Source organism: Diadema antillarum, unplaced genomic scaffold (assembly GCF_040938485.1).
Source record: "Diadema antillarum isolate AM-2024a unplaced genomic scaffold, OU_Dant_1.0 scf00000063, whole genome shotgun sequence".
Taxonomy (NCBI): Eukaryota; Metazoa; Echinodermata; class Echinoidea; order Diadematoida; family Diadematidae; genus Diadema; species Diadema antillarum.
Window position 1 is genome coordinate 3313139 of NW_027270952.1, and position 18554 is coordinate 3331692.

Below are 18554 nucleotides of genomic sequence, written 5' to 3' on the forward strand. Positions count from 1 at the left end.
GAGTGACAGTCTATAAGAAGGGAGTCAGGCCTGGAGGGTGCAGTCAACCAAACACATAATTGTTCCAGATTCTTGAAAATAGGCCTAGCCTGTCCCCTTTTAATACGGATGGAAATGGGTTAAGATTTTTACCCCCTATATCACAGGTTTTTGGAAGGGAATCCAGCAAAATTGCCCCCTATCCCCCCATCACAGGTTTTTGGAAGGGAATCTAGCAAAATTACCCCCTTTCTGAACAATTTCAGGAATGTTTGGGAAAGATTTGAAAACTACCCCTTATTCAACAATTTTCAGGGGAAAAATACTAAAAGACCTCCTATTTCAACAATTTTTCGGGATTATTTCCCGAACTTAGCCCCTAAAATATGCCCCTTTTTCCGAAAAATCGGAAACACGCATGCGGTACAGTTGACGACCTGTGTGGGAGGGGGGGGGGGGAGTTTTCCCCTCCCCTGCGAAGCGCAAAAGCATCGACGTTTCGACTTCCTCTCTTCTTTCTTTTCCTCACCTTTTTTGTCTATTTTACTCCTTTTTTCTTCATGTGTTTTCTTTTCCATTTTTTTTTTTGCGTTTTGGGGGCGACCTCACCCATCGTCCCCCTGGCTACACGGGTGTGGTCTGGGTCAGCTTCTCCCATTTGTTTATACACAAAATGCGTCGGTTGTATACTTATCCAATGCTGTTTTGCGCCCTTCTCCATATGCATGGCAGGCGTTACACCAAAAACGGCGATCTATCCGGTCTTCCCCTCTCCATAATCTTTTGTAAAAGTAATTCATGAAATTGGGGTCTTAAGTCTTAACTATACTGATGCTTCATACATTTATTACTAGTAGTAACATGTGTTATACGAGCACAAATTATTTCGCCGGAGGGGAGCTGAACCTTTCGGCTTTTTGCCAGATTATCAACTTCCTTATTTTCCCAAAATAAAGTGAGAAAAAACGCTACACAATGCAGTGCCTCAAAGTTTGATTTTTTCTTAATAATTGAAGTTAATCTAAGCTAATTTGTGTGTGCGTGTGTGTGTGTGTGTGTGGGGGGGGGGGGAGATCCAGACTATTAACACTAATATAAAAACAAAAGCCTTTAGCTGCCACTTCCATTTCCGGAAAGTGAATAATTTTTATTCCTCCAAAGTTAAGCTACTAGTACTCTGTCTCATGATTTGACCACAAATTTTGAAGATAAAATGATATGCAATAATTTGAATGAGTTTTTATAATATAATTATTAGACCCATTCATATCCGGGGTTTTTTCTTTTCTTCCTTTTTTTTCCTTTTTTTTTGGTGGAAAAAAACGTGGCCTCCGCAAGAAAAGTACGGACAAAAAACACGCATTGTGGGTTACCTGGGCAAGCTGTTGCCTATTTTTCTACTATGTCTGAATTAATTTGGCTCTTTTTAAATTAATGATTCTTGCGTGGAGTTATTAATTTGAATAAAAATATGCAGTACTCGCTGCTATCAGGGATTCGGACCAACACTGGCTATCGGGCGAAAGCTCGGTAGTCTAGTGGATATGACGCCTGTCTAGTAATCAGGAGGTCGTTTGTTCGATTCCCATCCGAGTATGTAAAGCCCATGATGCTTTTTTTTTTTTAATATTTACTCTAAACACACTGAGTAATCGGTGTTTATACAAATGTTGAGAAGGGCGATTTGTCAATCAGTTGCATTTAATTTGGCTCTTTCAACCACTCCAAACATGTTTAACCCAGTGACTTCCTGGGATACTACATTACATCTGTAAGTTAAAGCAAAATTCAATGTAACTCGTAAGAAAAAGAATCAAGATAAATTTCCTTCAGAACAACAGGGGGCTCTAGCACTGTAGAGGCGTGGGTTTGCCGCCTTTAATTCGACTTCCCTTCTAGTTCATATTGCCCATGAGTCGCATTGGCATAACTACGGGAAGGGGCATGGGGGGGGGCACACGTCCCTTCAAATTGGCTGGTAAAAAAAACCCAACAAAGCATTTACGAAAGTAGGAAAGGAAAAGAAAGGAAAAGAAAAGGAAAGAGAAAGGAAAGAAGAGCAAACAAAAAGAAAGTGGAAGAGAAATACCCGGAAGCGTTCGCTCCCTTCGCTCACTCGCATTTTAAGTATCTTAAGCAATGCAGGTTATATTAATAATTACTATTCTTATGAAAGGGAATTGGTTTGTATCTTGTGTCTCTATCTAATGTCATATTATTGTTTTACTTAAAGAATTTTAGTATATAATATAACTGCAAGGAATTGGGCGGAGGTTGACCTAAAATAGATGAATTTCAGTGAATAATGGCCCGTGACCAATAGTCTATTCCTATCATACCCACTATGAGAACGGAAGATGCCGATAAAATATACACCATCATGAGAATGGAGAAACAATACACTAGAACCTGTTCTCAGTATACAAAATTCCATTTTTTTTTATCGCTCGTAAAATCTAGGAACAAGATGGTTTCCAGTAGCGTGATGCCTGAATATCATAACATTTGGGTAACTATCCTCGAATGCGGCATGAAGATGTACTTAATAAAGATCAATCATTGTATTTTGATGACGAATCTACGTTTTAAAGAAAATAAAGTTTCTTGTCGGTCGCTCGCTCGCTCGCAGAATGGTTACGGACGGCAAGCGAAGTGCCCAAACAGAGTCATATTCGACTGATAGCCTAGGTGATGGAATTATTTTATAAGCATATAGTGAATTTTGGTGACGAAATCACACTTTTATACCGTGAAAAAAGAGAAGTAAAGTCAACAATGAAATTTCAGATGAGATCACTACGAACACAATAAAATACAATAATGATAATAATGATAGTGATTGATTATAATAATAATAGTTAGAATAAAAATAATGATGATGATGATAATAATAATAATGATGATAATAATAATGATTATAATGATAATAATAATACTAAACAGAATGAAAGAAATAGTTAAGATAGATATGAAATAATTAAATCTGACATTTCCTTTTCCTTGTTTCCTGTTAATGTCACTTTCATATATTTGCATGTTTTATTTTTATGTCTACATGTCTCTGTATCTTCTGAATATGTAATTTCCATTGAGTTACATGTAAAGAGAACAAATTCGCATATGGACAATAAACGATGAATTGATTGAATTCATATTATTATCATATTGTTATTGTCATTATTATTACCGTTATTATTACCATTTTTCAGGCTCATCGGCAAAACTCCTTTGAGCTTCTTCCCGCTTCCCATCCCCTCCCTCCACCACACTTCCAAAGCGTTCCCGCTTCTCCTGTTAATCAATTATTTTCAGTTAAAATGAAGAATAGATCTTATCTTAAACACCCCCCTCTACAAAAATCTTGGGTACGCCTATGGTGTGTTTCATATAGATGGAAAAGTTATTAAATAGCCAAGGTCAAGTCTTATTATGGGCAATGCAAGGCATTTTGATATAGACTAGTATGTAAAGCAACACTGCAAAATCAATGATCAAGCTTTGATAGCAAATGTGTACTGTCACAGGGGACTTTCCTCTGAATGTGGGGAACGAAAGTCCTCCCTGCGACTGGGATCTTTTCCTATAGTCAAAGGTTGACTCTCTCAAAATGCAGCAGATTGTTAGCAGACCATTCATTCAATCAATATTTTTCGACTTGTGCAACTAATGTGTCTCGAAATAAGTAGCCAATCACACAGTGTTCTTACAATATAACAATCAATAAGATTTATTATACTGGTTCGAAGTTGTGATAGTTTACATAGTACAAACTTGAATACAGATATCCAATTCCACTTGATCTTGAGCTTGGTTGCTCTGCTCGTTGGTTTATTCTAGAAGCTCCCGTGCTTGGTTGTTCTAGGTTGTCGACGATGCCCTGCCTGAAGTAGCGGGTCGTCTCCCCTTTCTGGTCGTTGGCTTCCCAACTTCTGGTCCTCTCTGGAACCCCAAACTGTGGCTCTCTCTGGAACCCTAAACTTGGTCCTCGCTGGAACCCTTAACGGTGGCTCTCTCCCTGGAACCCTAAACACCCTGTTAATTTGATAACATGATACCTCCCTTATAATTTGTGGTCTTTGGTTATTCCTGGTTCTATTCATATAACTTCAACAAAACACATTTATATTCCATCATATTACTACTGATTAGCCACACATAATTTCCATAATAATGTTTCACCATGGATCATTCTTTCAATGTTGAATAGGGGTGATTAATCAGCCCATTAAAATCTAAGCGTTGTTCTAATTCTCTATTTCTTTCACGATGCAATTAAAATTCGGTTCGACATACAAACATCACACATACAATGCAATATCGGGAAATACATAGGAACTTGCAAGGCACAAACAATTTCAATTAAATGATCGTGTACTTACAACAGTTGTTGGTGTTTAAACTCGGATCCTCCTAGATTCTCTTCTGGACGGTCAGGCTGTCCAAGCCGAAATGCAACAATCCCTGAATCACACTGATTCCAAATAACACTCTGCTACTCTCTAACTTCGCAATCTCGAAGTACCGTCTAGCCTGGTCCTGAGTGTTCCGCAAATTATGTGGCATCTGAATTTTGTGCCCAAACACTGCACATTTATACATTTGTTGGACCATAGATCTCCATGTAAAATTGATTAAATGAAGTGACTTCCTAGAAAGTTTTCATAGAAGTCCTGCCCCCTTTTCTTATTGGTTGGCGTTTTCTGTCTGTCAAAACTTTCCCGAGTATCTCATTTTGCATTGGTCAAGCCTCTGCTTGACGTCATCACTTCCTGTCCACGGAAACCAAAATTCTTTGAAGTGGTCCTGTTTTGACCTAGCTAGAAACTTGTGTTTGACGTCGTGAATGACGTCCACATTCCAAACAGTATGAGGCATACTATCAGGAAACCCTCTCCTCTATTTTGACGTCATGTAGGGTTTACTCATCCTAAAAACATATAACTTCAAATCTCTGTCTTTTGCTTTGATTGTGCATCGCAACATCTCCTTATATGGTTATTTTGATGCACGTTTTTGTCTTTAAAGCTGCTCTTCTTTTGTAACCATTGCGATAACATCAATTTCTTACATGAGCTATATAATAAACAGTAGTACAATGAGACAAATTATTACGTGACAAATACAAAATATGTCATATCATTACATGTACAACCTATCAAACATCACATTGCGTAACATTGCAGCGACTCTTTTTGCCATTCCGATGTTCTGAGTACACTGCGCACATCCTGCTTATATTCAAAATGCTAACCAGGAATCACGCTGAATCACAATCTTTTGTCGTCTCCGGGCTTTTTGAACAATGTTTCACTATAATACCTCTTTAATTAAATGGTTAAAAGAAATCTTAGAAAAATATCTTTTTTCTTGATTATCCTTTCATGTCGATTTCAAAAGCAGTTTACTAACCATTGAATTACCGTTTTGGTAGTTTTTTTCTTTTTTTTTTAACCAGCGGATGGGGGGGGGGGGGGGGGGGGCAAGTGCCCCCCATGCCCCCCCCCCCCCCCGTAGTTACGCCACTGACGCAGGTTGGACATGCCCTATACCCGAACTTAGATTTCGAAACGCATGGACCTGCATGGACCTAGTTTTTGTAAACTTGAAAGCGTGCACATCCAATTACAGCTGCTGGCCGGCAACGAGGCCTTTGTGAGTGTGTGTGTGTGTTTTTTCTTCTTTTTTAATCGATGCTTGCCAAGAGGAAGGTAAGGGGATAGGTGAGTCGGGCTTAACATGCTTAAAGTCAGTATTATCCATTGTGAAGTGTTCAAGGTGACTTAGAAGAGGCGTTGACGTCATCACTTCACAACTCTCCCATTGGTTTATACACATTATTATTACAAAAATCATATGATCTTTGAAGGAAGAAGTTTGCATGGTGGTTTACATAACATATACTCTCGCTCACTTTCTCGCTTCTTCCTCTCCTATCATCTCATTTCCCCTTTCATTCCAACAGTCCTTTTCAGGACTCGCACATGGTGAACCGCAAACCTAGTATTCTTATGTTACAAAAATAATGTTGGTGCAACCCCTTTTCCCCGTAAAAGTCATTGTTGCTAGGTTATTTCACGGCTGCAATATTATGATGCGAAGGATACAACGTAATCTTGTTTGCTTTCATGTCAAAAAGAAAGAAAATCTAAGGAAGATTCTTGTATACTATACTATAATATACAGCCATTCTGTAAGTCTTATATCAGTTTTAAAAAATAACGTATATCGTTGAAAGGACTCGAGAAGACATCACGTTAGCAAATCACTGGACCATGTTACATTCGAAACCGTAACCTCCAAAGCTCCCATCACCTTTCTTTTCCCGGAGGCAGCGAAAAAGACATTTCTTGTAATTTGTCCAGACTCTAATCAAAATATATGAAGATAACATTAGATAACAGAATATGGTTTGAAAATGAAAGTTTCAACCGCCGGTTGTAAGATGACGACGAGAGTAGGGAAAGTTGAAATTCTCGACTTTCATACGACGCCATTAACTCAAGACGTCGCACAGTGGGCCAGAATGAGCTCAAAGTGCGCCAAAATTATATTCCGTGGTTTCTTTTTACCCAAATTTGGTATCTAAGGGTAATTGGGGGCGTAGAATTGATTGAACATAATTTCAAACTCATATGATGTCACTGTGATGCTGTTCTTTCATTGGCTATCAAAAATCTGTCTGTTAATGACGAATAAAGCAATGCAAATCTTCGGCTGTTATTCTTTTTCTTTAAAGATTAATTTATCTTTTCACATTCACTGACACTGCTTATATACTACCATTGAATACACGATGCTTACATGTCATAGAAAGTGTATAAACATTCGGGTTTCGTTAAAAGAATCGAATTTATGCTGAAATTTCCATGTCACAGGTACTGCAAAATGATACTGTTGTCCGTGTAAACTAGTTAGAATGTAAGTTTATGATGTACGCTGTACGTTTGGGTGAACTTATTCACTTTATTCTAGCAGGACATAAATGTGCGATATAAAATCAATCTCCGATATGTGTAGTTCTTATCTCTTTACTTCATATATAACCTCAGGCCTATGCCATATCAATTCATACAAGCAAAAAAAAAAACCATTTTGTCTAATTTTAAAGGAAAGATAACAAATTGTGAAGTCAGTAATCAGGAAAATGAAAGGTTATGAATTAGCAGCTAAGAATGAGTCTGCGTGTATGAAAGTTTACTTGGAAAAGCTAAAATAAAAAGTTTTTTTTTTTTTGAATGAAATTTTTTTCGGAATCACTATTATATGAAATTATAAATTCATCCACGTTCCACAATGATTTTTTTTTTCTCATCAGTCGTCGGAAGCAAAGTTTTTTTAAGCTTCCGACAACCCACAAAGTGTATGGGATCACAGTCTGATGAATCCGACTTGTATTGGTCGCCTATCAGGTCAATGTCAGACATGTCAGGCATGATCCGATGAGGCAAGATCGTCCGATGAGGATCACGCGAGCAATGTCTGACATTGACCTGCAATCGCATTCACAAACTGCGATCCTATACACTTTGCTGAGCGGCCGGAAAGCAACAGATTTTGCTTCCAACGAGTAACCGATGAGAATAAAATCTCTGTCTTTTGGTGTATAACGTTCTATCTGCATATGTCAAGAGTAGGATCGAAGTATTTAGGTGTCCATACAATATGTATCGCAGTGGGAATATCTATGTTTACAGTAGTGGCTATGACAATTATGGACAATATGGCTATATGGCCTTGGCTATGTGCAATTATGTACTCTTTTATCTTCGGAGGAGGGGTCTTTTAGGTGCCGGACTAGCCCTATACATGTATTTTATAACTATGTTTGCCTCTTATTCAGTGTTATCCATGTTTCTGTGCCTTTAACGTGCGAGAAAAAAAATGCCGCCCTCATGCGGCACCGTATGATATAACAGCATTCCTAAGCGGCTGCAAGGTCCAAAATAGACGTAATGTGTCGCGGAAAATCGGCTCTAACACAAAAAGTGGCAAAAGGTGGCAGCCAAATCTGGTATCAGCTTAAAGCTGAGACATCAGGGAATGTGCTGGGAATAGAAGTTAGTTGGAAATCCGTGGCAATCTAAACTTTTCATTAGGGTATATTAAAAAGACAAATAATTAGCCTCTTTTCCAGGATATTTAGCGTAAAATATTCATGAACATTAACGTTCTTTGCATTTTTACGGCATTCATAACGTAAAATGAACTCTGAGAAATATGTGGGAGAAATTACAGGTTGATATCTCAAAAATTACATGTTGAAATTACTTATTTATTAAAGAGGTTACAATTTGCTTTGAAACTCTTAAAATATTGTATTTTGCTACTTCAGCTAGGAAATATACCCCTTTAATGTACATACCTGATTTAAATATTTTAATGATATATTCTTCAAAGTATTGCCTCTCAAAAGCGCATGTCAGAAATTAAAAAATCCCAAGTGCCCAAAGTGACTTTTGGCGCACTTTGGTATCTCTCTGGCCCACTGTGCGTCGCCTGGCAACCACGAGATTAACATGATTGAGGGGTCTGCTCTAGTGGGGTGTATGTTACATGATGGGCGGTGTTATGTACTCAAGAGGTATTGACAATAGCTCCCCTATGACTCCATATAATTATTGTGTAAGACTCTGACGCTATTGGCAAATCAGAGCAAACATACCTCTAGAGGTCAAATAAATTCTGTTTTGCAGTAAAAAAGAATAACAATGATATGAAATATTTATATAGCGCTTTATACAACATGTTTCGAAGCGCTTTACAATTCTGTCAAAGCAAACAAACAAACAAACATATAAATCAGCTTCGAATACAAATAATCAACTATTCATAATCATCAGTTCTGTTCTAGAAATAAATGAGCTTTGAGTTTCTTTTTGAAAATGTCAATGGAGGTGGAGGACTGATTATAGGGAGATATCAAATATCGAAAGATATCAAATGTATGGTATGGAATGATGCAGGTACCTTAATAATTTATACATTGAAATCGGTACTATATTGGATAACCTTAACACTAGGTATTCAAGTTAAGATGAAATCACCTTGGAATTTGTTACTGAGACAAATACTCTCTTATAGTGACTTTTTCCTTTCGGTCTCATTTATAATGACTGTATTATATTCCATCCTATACATGCGGAATGAGCCTGAAGAAGCAGAACATTGACAAAACTGTATAAGCAGTGGCATCCCGTATAGCGGGTTGTGGCTTGTGACTCAGCATTTCTCGTCTTTCGGTTTTCTATGCCCAAAACTGCGCTACATGAATGAAACAAGTTTCACTTCTCACATATGATATTATTATCAATGATTCAGGGGATTCATTGTGTAAAGTACCCAGGCTATTTTTAATGGATTGTACAAAATGTTGTCGACTTCCTGTACGGTGTGAAATAGATGTTCCATGCAGGATGTGCCGCTTGAAACCTTATCCAGCACATAATGACCAAGTACCGGGCATTGTTTCAAAGAGGAAGAAGAGAGTCGTTTAAATGGATTCTGCATGGACTGGATGTATATCATTTGACAAAGCCTCACATCAAAGTTGCTTTCTGTTCTCCCTGATAAAAATGGAAGTGAGAAGTGTCAAAGAATTATTCAAGTCCGTGCATATAATAGGAGTTTTTATACCTTCATCACTTTTCTTTGAAGACTTCGTATGGCACGATGGCATACAGCATTGGATCGTAATATTGATAGCATAACGTATCCATGGAAGCCCAGCTGTCAGTCAGAACTATTGTCTACATTCTCTCTTATACAGACACAGTTTTTTCTTCTTTCAGACTTAACTCGTCTTTAGCATTAAAGCGGAGTACATGAGCCCATGAAAAGGGTTTTGCGAACTTTGGTTAAAACTGTTACTCGATGAGAAATTTGGCACGTACATCCTCACGACCTTTCAGAAACTGTAGGGAAAAAATATTGCAAGGAATGTTTTTTGAGCTAAAAGCAGGCCCCATTCGAAGATATATGCGAGGACTGTAATTTCTGCAGATCAAAGATTTCCCGGTAAATAGCATAATTGGAGTAATGCATGCATTGCTTCTATTTTTTTTTTTTTGGGGGGGGGGGGGGGAGGGGGTGTTGGTATATTGTGTTTACTTTGTACCTTTTTTGCATTTTGTGGTATTATTAACGTACGTACTTGACGATTACCAAAAACCCTAGTATTGGTACACGTGTATTACCACTAACCTCTCCCAAACACTTTATTTATAATAGTTCTTGCCCAACTTGCGCGCACAAGATCTCCCTATCTCTCTCTATCTCTCTCTCTCTCTCTCTCTCTCTCTCTCACACACACTCACACACACAAAAAAAAACCAACAATACGCAAGCACACACTTACAGTAAGCTTACATAGATCCAAACGTAGAGAGAGTGAGACACACACACACACACGCACACACACACTTCCGACTGTTGCGATATTCATCATTCTAGGCCATTTTGCATTTTTAATATTCATAGTTTCGTCGTGACCTCGGAAGAAATCACTTCCGCCAGGAAAGTTTTCTCCAAACAGGCCAACCGCACGCCACCAAACATAGCAACGCCCCAACTACTCATGTTGCTCAGGTTGACCTGAACCTCGGGGTAAGCATGTCTATCACAATGTTCAAAGCAAATCAAAGCAGTAGGCCCTATGTCAACTCCGAACGTGCAATTACGAGATGCGTTCCTGTACTGCGACTAGGGATACATAGTTTACGTTTACACCATACCTTCGAATGAGAACAGGTCGTCGGATTGTTTTTCGGTTTCGTGAATTGGAATGTCCAACAACTGGGGTTCGTTTCATATTAGTATTCATGCTGAAGTTTACGCAGAATTTGAGAATTTGATCATCGAATATTCATAGATCGGGTTGCTGATTGTTTGATGAACACTGTCCGCTTCCATTCGTAGCGGATCATTCATTCATGTAAGAAATTACTTCGACTTTGGAGGATACGGCACGCTTCGAACTCATCACCGAAGGCATTGTTCAAGAGATAAAGTATTATAGACAATATGGATTGTTGCATATAATTCCGAGATTGCGTGCAATCCATACGTGCAATGAGAGCGTTCCATTTGTGACAAAGAAATCATAGCGCTGAAAGGTCCACCATCGAGGTTTAATGAAATCTCATTGCTTTGACTACGACAATCTATCGTTCAATAGTAAGTATTCTAGAGTTATCTCTTGTGTATGTGCTTTGCATTTCTGTGAGAGGGTAGATTATATGCTAATAAGAACTAGAGTGTGTACGTTCAAGCAGCTTGAACACGACAAGTTCATACTTAGGCCGAAAGAGTTCACATGTTTTTTTGTTTTTTTTTCGGGTGATGTTTCGCTGACGCGGACACATCCCTGAATGACATAAGTGGTTCGTGAAGCGGTCTCACGGCTCACCCCCAACCCCCCCCCCCCCTTCACTAATGCGACTTCGGTTCCTACTTCCTGGTTATGCAGTCATTTCTACAGCAGTTATTGTTTGTTGTAACATTCACAAACATAACTTACATTGGACAACTGTTGGAGAAAAAAAAAACTCTTACGAGTCCTAGTCATAGTGGATATGATTATTGCAGAAGTCATGCCGAAATCACCGTCAGCAGACTTTCATCATTATTCCATCGTGATGTTGCCATAGCAACTGTCAGGCACCACCGTAAACTGACAAACATAAATCTACATTTAACAGTAATTTTGGAACTTTGTTGTCTAAGTAATTTGTGTTATGTTTTGACACAGATATAATATTTATGTACTCTATTTGTTTCCTTTAAAGGGATCTAATAGTTTTGGTTGAGACCTAATTTCAGGTTTCTCACATTTTTTGGTGGGATAATGAAATCATCTTATGAAATATGAAAGAACATGATATTCCATGAGGAATTCAACGTTTATTTGATGAAAATTGGTTTTGAAATGGCTGAGATATCCAAAACAGAGCGATTCTAATAAAGTGTGGGACCCACCTTTTATTACGATCGCTTTGTTTTACTTTGTTTTTGGATGTTTCAGTCATTCCAAACCAGATTTTCATCAAATAAACTTTGAATTCTTCTTAAAATGGTATGCTCTGTACTATTTCATAAGTGTTTCCTTGGTATCTCGCAAAAAGTTAAAAGCCCAATTCTCACTCCGCCAATACTGTACATCCCTTTAACAACCATTTCTACAAAGTCATTGCCATAGCAACCACCATGTCATAGAGAAAATATGACTTTGGGTGACCAAGATTGTGAGGGCAAACAAAGTTGTTGTTTTTTTCACTTGAAATAAACATACTCAGGCACAAATGGTATATGTTTTTGCATTGTTTCATCATAAATGACATGTCAGTTTCTGGAAGCTCAAATGTTACCATGATAACGGCCATTTCAAGCATTCCCATGACCCAGGATGACTAGATTTTAGATTGCAATTGAACAGGTAACTAAAGTTTTCATTACATTTTGATACTGCATCAGGGTCGGTGTAATAATGTCAGAGGTAAAAATGTCAGAGGTAAAAATGTCAGAGGTAGAAATGTCAAAGATAAAAATGTCAGAGATAAAAATATCAGAAGTAATGATGTCAGAGGTAAAAATGTCAGAGGTAAAAATATCAGAAGTAAAAATGTCAGAAGCAAAGATGTCAGAGATAAAAATGTCAGAGGTAAAATTGTCAAAGGTAAAAATGTCAGAAGTAATGACAGAGATTATGTCAGAGGTAAAAATGTCGGAGTTGATTATGTCAGAGGTAAAAATGTGAATAATAATAAAAATAATAACTTAGCCTGAGCAAACTGTATTTATCGAATTATTAAATCCAAACTGCGGATTTGAAGAATATTTAGGAAATTATGTTTAAAAAAAATTAGAACACTCTCAATATTCTGAGTTTGTTTCCAGTGCAGTGGTGTAATCTGTCCATTGAGAGGAATATTAACCAGCTAAGAGCATAGGCCTATGGGAAATTATTATCATTATCATTACGTTATTATTGTTGTTGTTGTTGTTGTTATTATTATTATTATTATTATAACAAGGGGGTTCCAACAATGCCACAAACCCCTTAAACAGTTTACGTTGTTATGCCCAATGAAGTTATCACACACACACACACACACACACACACACACACACACACGAATCCACTTTTGGTATTAACGTATACTTCTACACAGATACCGCTCTTACATACACACTCTTACGCAAACGAATTCTGCTTTACGTTCAGGCTAGATATAGTCCTTATTATTCATCTTTTAACTGTTTAGTGTGAAGAAGTTAATGAGGCATAGTCTAAGCAAACCGCTAAATTTCCACCTGTTCTATGTTAATTTCTCAAATTCAGGCTTCGTATTTATCTCGCAAGGCCCGATCACGACATAAATGTACAATTAAAAAAATACAAAACGCAAACAAACTAACTACAGTAGATGTGCCGGCAGACATAAGAAAGCTGTTGCAAAATATTTTCTCACAAGGTTCAAGTATCAAATAGCGCAAAAACAAATATCTCAGTTTACAAACTTATGCCTATTAAAACTGGAGACGAACTTTAGCAATAGACTGTTCTAGTGAGAGTAAAAACCGATAGTTTGCCATGGGATTTCTCTTGTGTTGTAACGCAGTTATTGTTGAATGGATCCGCAAGCAAGAGAAATATGTGAATGTTCGATGCCTTTCAAACTAAGCTGTCGTTCCAAAGTCAGATTCCATTATGTTTAACGTAGTAAGTTTATCATACTGGTGTGTTGCTAAAGACTGCTTGAATCAGCCGCCGAAAATGACGTTGTTCCGTCGTTATACAACAACAGTAAGAACATTTCACTAAAAAGTAATAAGAATCTCTCAGTCGAAATTACAAAAGGGGAGTGAAATATTATACAGGATCAAAATTCGTTAATTTTTTAAAGCAAAAGTATGGATATGCCCAGGTGTTAAACCAAGATTTTACATCATTAACAACATTTCATTTGATTCACAAACATATATATATATTGTTACGAATTTGCCCATGTAATCACTTTAGAATGTGGTTTCATGTTTTATGATCATGTGTATGCGATCACACGTGCATGATCGCGAATGTTTGTAAACACCGCCGGTTACGTAATCTCCTTTCGAGTCATTCGTTTCGAACCGCAGCCTTAGGCTGCGTTCACATAGAAGTATACTTTTCCGGTATTCGGGCTCGTTTTTCGAGGGCACGCGAATAGCTTGAATCGAACGATAGGATTTCCTCACACCGGTTCACATAGGAGGGCACTATTCGAAAGTACGAATAGCTGCGAAAAGTATAGCAAAGTGGGAATCGAGCTAGTTCGATTTTCTTGCAGCGTATACCGTCTCTCGTTTATGAAATAATGACACTTTTGGTCTGGATTTGCCCTTTAGCAAAAATAAGCATGTAGACTGACATTCTGATGCAGTTTAGAAATTGTTAATAAGATTTGCTGGGATGTAGGAGGAAGAAATCCTCACTGCATGGGATGGTGAGTTGACGGTGCGGGTGATGGTGTATTCGGTGCTCGAATACCGAATACCGAATACCGAATACTTCTATGTGAACGCAGCCTTACACACTTCGCCCAGGTTGAGTTTAATGTTGTGAATATATCAAGCTGGGCGTGCCTGACGGAATTTTCCATGTATGTAATAATGCTCATGTTAAAAATCCATCGCTCGCGTCAGTCGACAATCGGACTCCGGTTAGAGAGGACCGTTATAACTTTCTCAACGTCCCGTCCATGATCTTGGGAGAAATTGCTCTCCCTGAGACAAGTATCCTGCGGACTGAGTTAAAGTGCTAAACAGCAGGGTAATCCAGGAGATGTCAACCTACTTCTAGCCCGTTTCCCTTCGACGACGACAGCGTCGATAAGTTTTCGTTGACTTGGCCAGGCGAACCACCAGGCGGTCTGGAGCCAACGCCCACCTGTGACTGCTACACGGCAACTAGTGGGAGCGCCACTCCGAGGTCGATCCAGGGCGCCGAGACTGTGTGAGTGGCAACGCGCACCTGGCGGCCAACGCCCTTCTGCCCGGCGTAGTCGCGGAGCTGCAAGCTGACCTGAGTGAGACAGCGTCGCCTGCTGATCCGACGACGTCCCCGTGCATCGACGCTTTCTCCACGTGGTATGATAGCGTCTTGCGTCGCCTCCCCGTCACGTCGTAGATGAGTTGGGCCCCGACGTTGGTTCTGTTTGGGTAAAACCCTGGCCAGGTATTACATAATCTGTCTTTAAGTTATCAAGTGTTGAAACGATCCTATCTAACATTCAATTGTTATGGTTAATTTCGCTGTAACGTTTTGAACAATTATCATTATTCCGGTTGGAAATTGATTGTTAAGTAAATTCCTAATAAAGCTCCGGAAGATTTGTTCATTTCAATTCACTGCGACCGCCTTACATTCATTTGTGTGAACTTTACCGTAACAATATATATATATATATATATATATATATATATATATATATATTTTTTTTTTTTTGGGGGGGGGGGTAGTAAACTAATATATAGCACAGGAGTGTACAAAACATTTGGGGCTTGTGATTGTCTTCCAGATTTTGATTTATAATGCATGCATTCTAAATTTTTACCAATGACATTCTTATCTCTGGCATTTTGACCACTGACAACTTTACCTCTGAGATTTTTACCTCTGACATTTCGACTTCTGACATTTCTACCTCTGTCATTTTTACCCTGACACTTTTACTTCTGACATTTTTACCTCCGTCATTTTTACTCTGACATTTTTACCTCTGTCATTTTTACTCTCACATTTTTGCCTCTGACATTTTTACCTCTGACATTTTTACTGCTGACATTTTCACCTCTAACAATTTACCTCTGAAATTTTTACCTGGCACCGTGGAGGTTTTGGGGCGTGTTTACAAACCACCTATATACAGCTAGGTGTATGTCTAAATTTGGAATATGATACGCCTACTCTAGTCACTCGATATAATAACTCCCTTTTTACGGTCTACCAAATATGATTGTAATTGTTCAAGGCAATTTTACTTGTACAAACATGATGCAAAGAGTAGGAGGCAATTGCTATAACATAGGCTACTATCATCATTGCAAAAAAAACAACAACAACAACACACACACACACAAACCCACCAAGTAATATACAGGTATAGTCATACATAATTCTATTCTGCTCTACGGCAGATTGATCAACGAAGGTGTGTTACAAGAGTAGGCGTCTTAATGTTCGATCCTCGACATACACCTCACATTGTGGAATATAGCGGCCTTACGCTGATGATCACTCTAAATATTGTTCTTTCTTTCGCCACCTATTATGTTGGTTACAAAGTGTTTGTTTTTCTTCATATCATGTCCATATGGTTGTGCCGTAACAGTGTAAAGTTCAGATTTAATAATATGATATAGAAGTTTCTACCTGGAGGCTATTATAGTGACAGTGCTCGGAAGTGCTTAATCACAAACTCATTGTTCTCTCTCTCCCCCCCCCCCTCTCTCCCTCTCTCTCTCTCTCACTTTCTCCATTTCCCAACTTCTCTGATTTCTAGAAAACTGGATCAGATCCCGTCGTAACTACGACTTTTACCCAGCAACCTGGAAAATTCCATACCAATCATCGTTTTATTGGATTGAAATTGTGATTTCCTGAATTTACATACATCCATTGCATTGTCTAGAAGGAATCTAGCAGCAACTTTGGTTAACATTTCCCACACTGTCTCGGTGTTTGGCTCCTGTCAGTGCCACGTAGTAATGTGTAACATACTTTGTCTTTGAACAACCACTCTTAAAATACGTTGGTGAGGACACTTTGGACCTTCAAAACAGATGTCGAGGGTTCGAGTCCTGCAGAGTGATATGGGTCCGTAGATAGAGATGGTTTTAACAATCCTGATCCTCTCGACGCCAGGTGGACAAAAAGATAGGTATAGATTACTTTGCAAAAACTAACAACGACTGGGCTATGCTGAAATAAGAAAACATTGTTATTTTTATCGGTATTGCATTCAATATCATTACTGTCATAAATCTTGAGTATTTAACACAGAAAATAAAACCGACATTGACCGAAGTCAGCACACTGTAATATCTGCCAGTCTACCACTGACAATATATTTAGACAATGGATGTTAGCATTGATTGGATCGTTAACTTTTTGGGTAAAGGCCTTGCGTAGCACGACAGCATTGTGAAAGTTGACTATGTGGTGGTTGCGGTTGGGGGAAAACCCGCGCTCGACTAACATGTGACCAACGTTTCGATGTTTGTTGAGCGCTATAATTAGCGATACGGTTCCGTCGACCTTCTTACCGCTAATATCTTTCAACCCTGTGAAAGTTCCTGTTATCTGCCTATTGTGTCTGTACAAAAAGTATTGTGTCTATGTGATGTAGCTGTGAGCAATGTGTGTCATTCATTTCATATGTAGTCATCCTTCTCACAGCCACCCTTCCACAGTCAAGCTCCTATCAGTTCTCTGGTTTCTTTCTCTGGTCGAGATCAACTAATCTTCCGATGTGATGACAAGCCACAATCTATTCCCACTTCCTTTCCGCTCCCCCGCCATTCAGTCTTCATCACATCTCAAAATGTAAAACTGTGTACAAGTGTAAACAACCACTGGAAAGTAACTGGAAAGTGTTTTGTAAACACTTGATGTACCGTGTACATGATTGTAGTATAGTGGAGAACAACAAATAAAGAGGGACTTGCATTCTGACTTCAAGAAGAAGTAATCATGCCCCCATCATTAAATTCTCCCACTGAGTCTAAGAGTCCAGCTTAGATCCTCCCATAAAACTGCCCGTGACATCATTTCACTTCGTGTTCATCCTTATATGGAATGTGTTCGTAGTCCAAACGTGGGTATACATTAACATTTTCCCCACTGGAATTAAAACAGTAATGGAAATCATTTGAATAAAATATTTGTTCATTGACGCTGGTTCGTCGAGCATTGCATATCGGTAATTTCAACCCTATGTAAGTCCCTGTATTTGCCAATGACAACATTGATGTCGTATTCATCCCCTCATAGAGAGTACAATGTATTTGTAATCCAAACGTAAACATACATTTTTTTTTTTCACATACGTTGTAAAACAAAACAGTAATGGATAATCTGACCCTTCATGGGATTTTGTGTCCATAGGGGAGGTTGTTGTCCAACATGGGCTACAAAACATTAGACTCCGATTAGAGGGGGCATCCTCCTATCTCATCTCTTCCTCAACGCACACATTGGCAAACTGAAAGAAAAATAGCTCTACAGAATACATCTAGAATGGAACATAATTACGAAAACCGCTACAATCCAGGTTTTTGCAATGGTTCCTCACATAGACTTGCCTCATCTCACAGCCAGGAGTTGTCCATAACATGGGCCCCACCCACGAGTAGTAGGAAGGGCACACAGACCTACCTCTTGTACCGGTCAGCACCATACTCCTATATAAAAAACAAACAAACAAACAAAAAACAGTCAGAAACAATACCCCGACCCCTATCTAATGCGTTTTGTGCTGTCTCTTTTAATCTAGGATTTGATATGGTGTCTTTCTTTAGCATCAGTGCTTTCAAGAAAA

General features: G+C 38.6%; 1 protein-coding gene across 1 annotated transcript in view; it reads left to right on the forward strand.

The window, feature by feature from the left end:
* The first annotated feature begins 10619 nt into the window (after positions 1-10619).
* LOC139716266 (uncharacterized) overlaps positions 10620-18554 on the forward strand; it is a 36819-nt gene continuing 28884 nt past the window's right edge. Inside the window, exon 1 of the mRNA XM_071627834.1 lies at positions 10620-11151. The gene's annotated coding sequence lies outside the window, so the exon portion shown is untranslated. The remainder of the gene's footprint in view (positions 11152-18554) is intronic.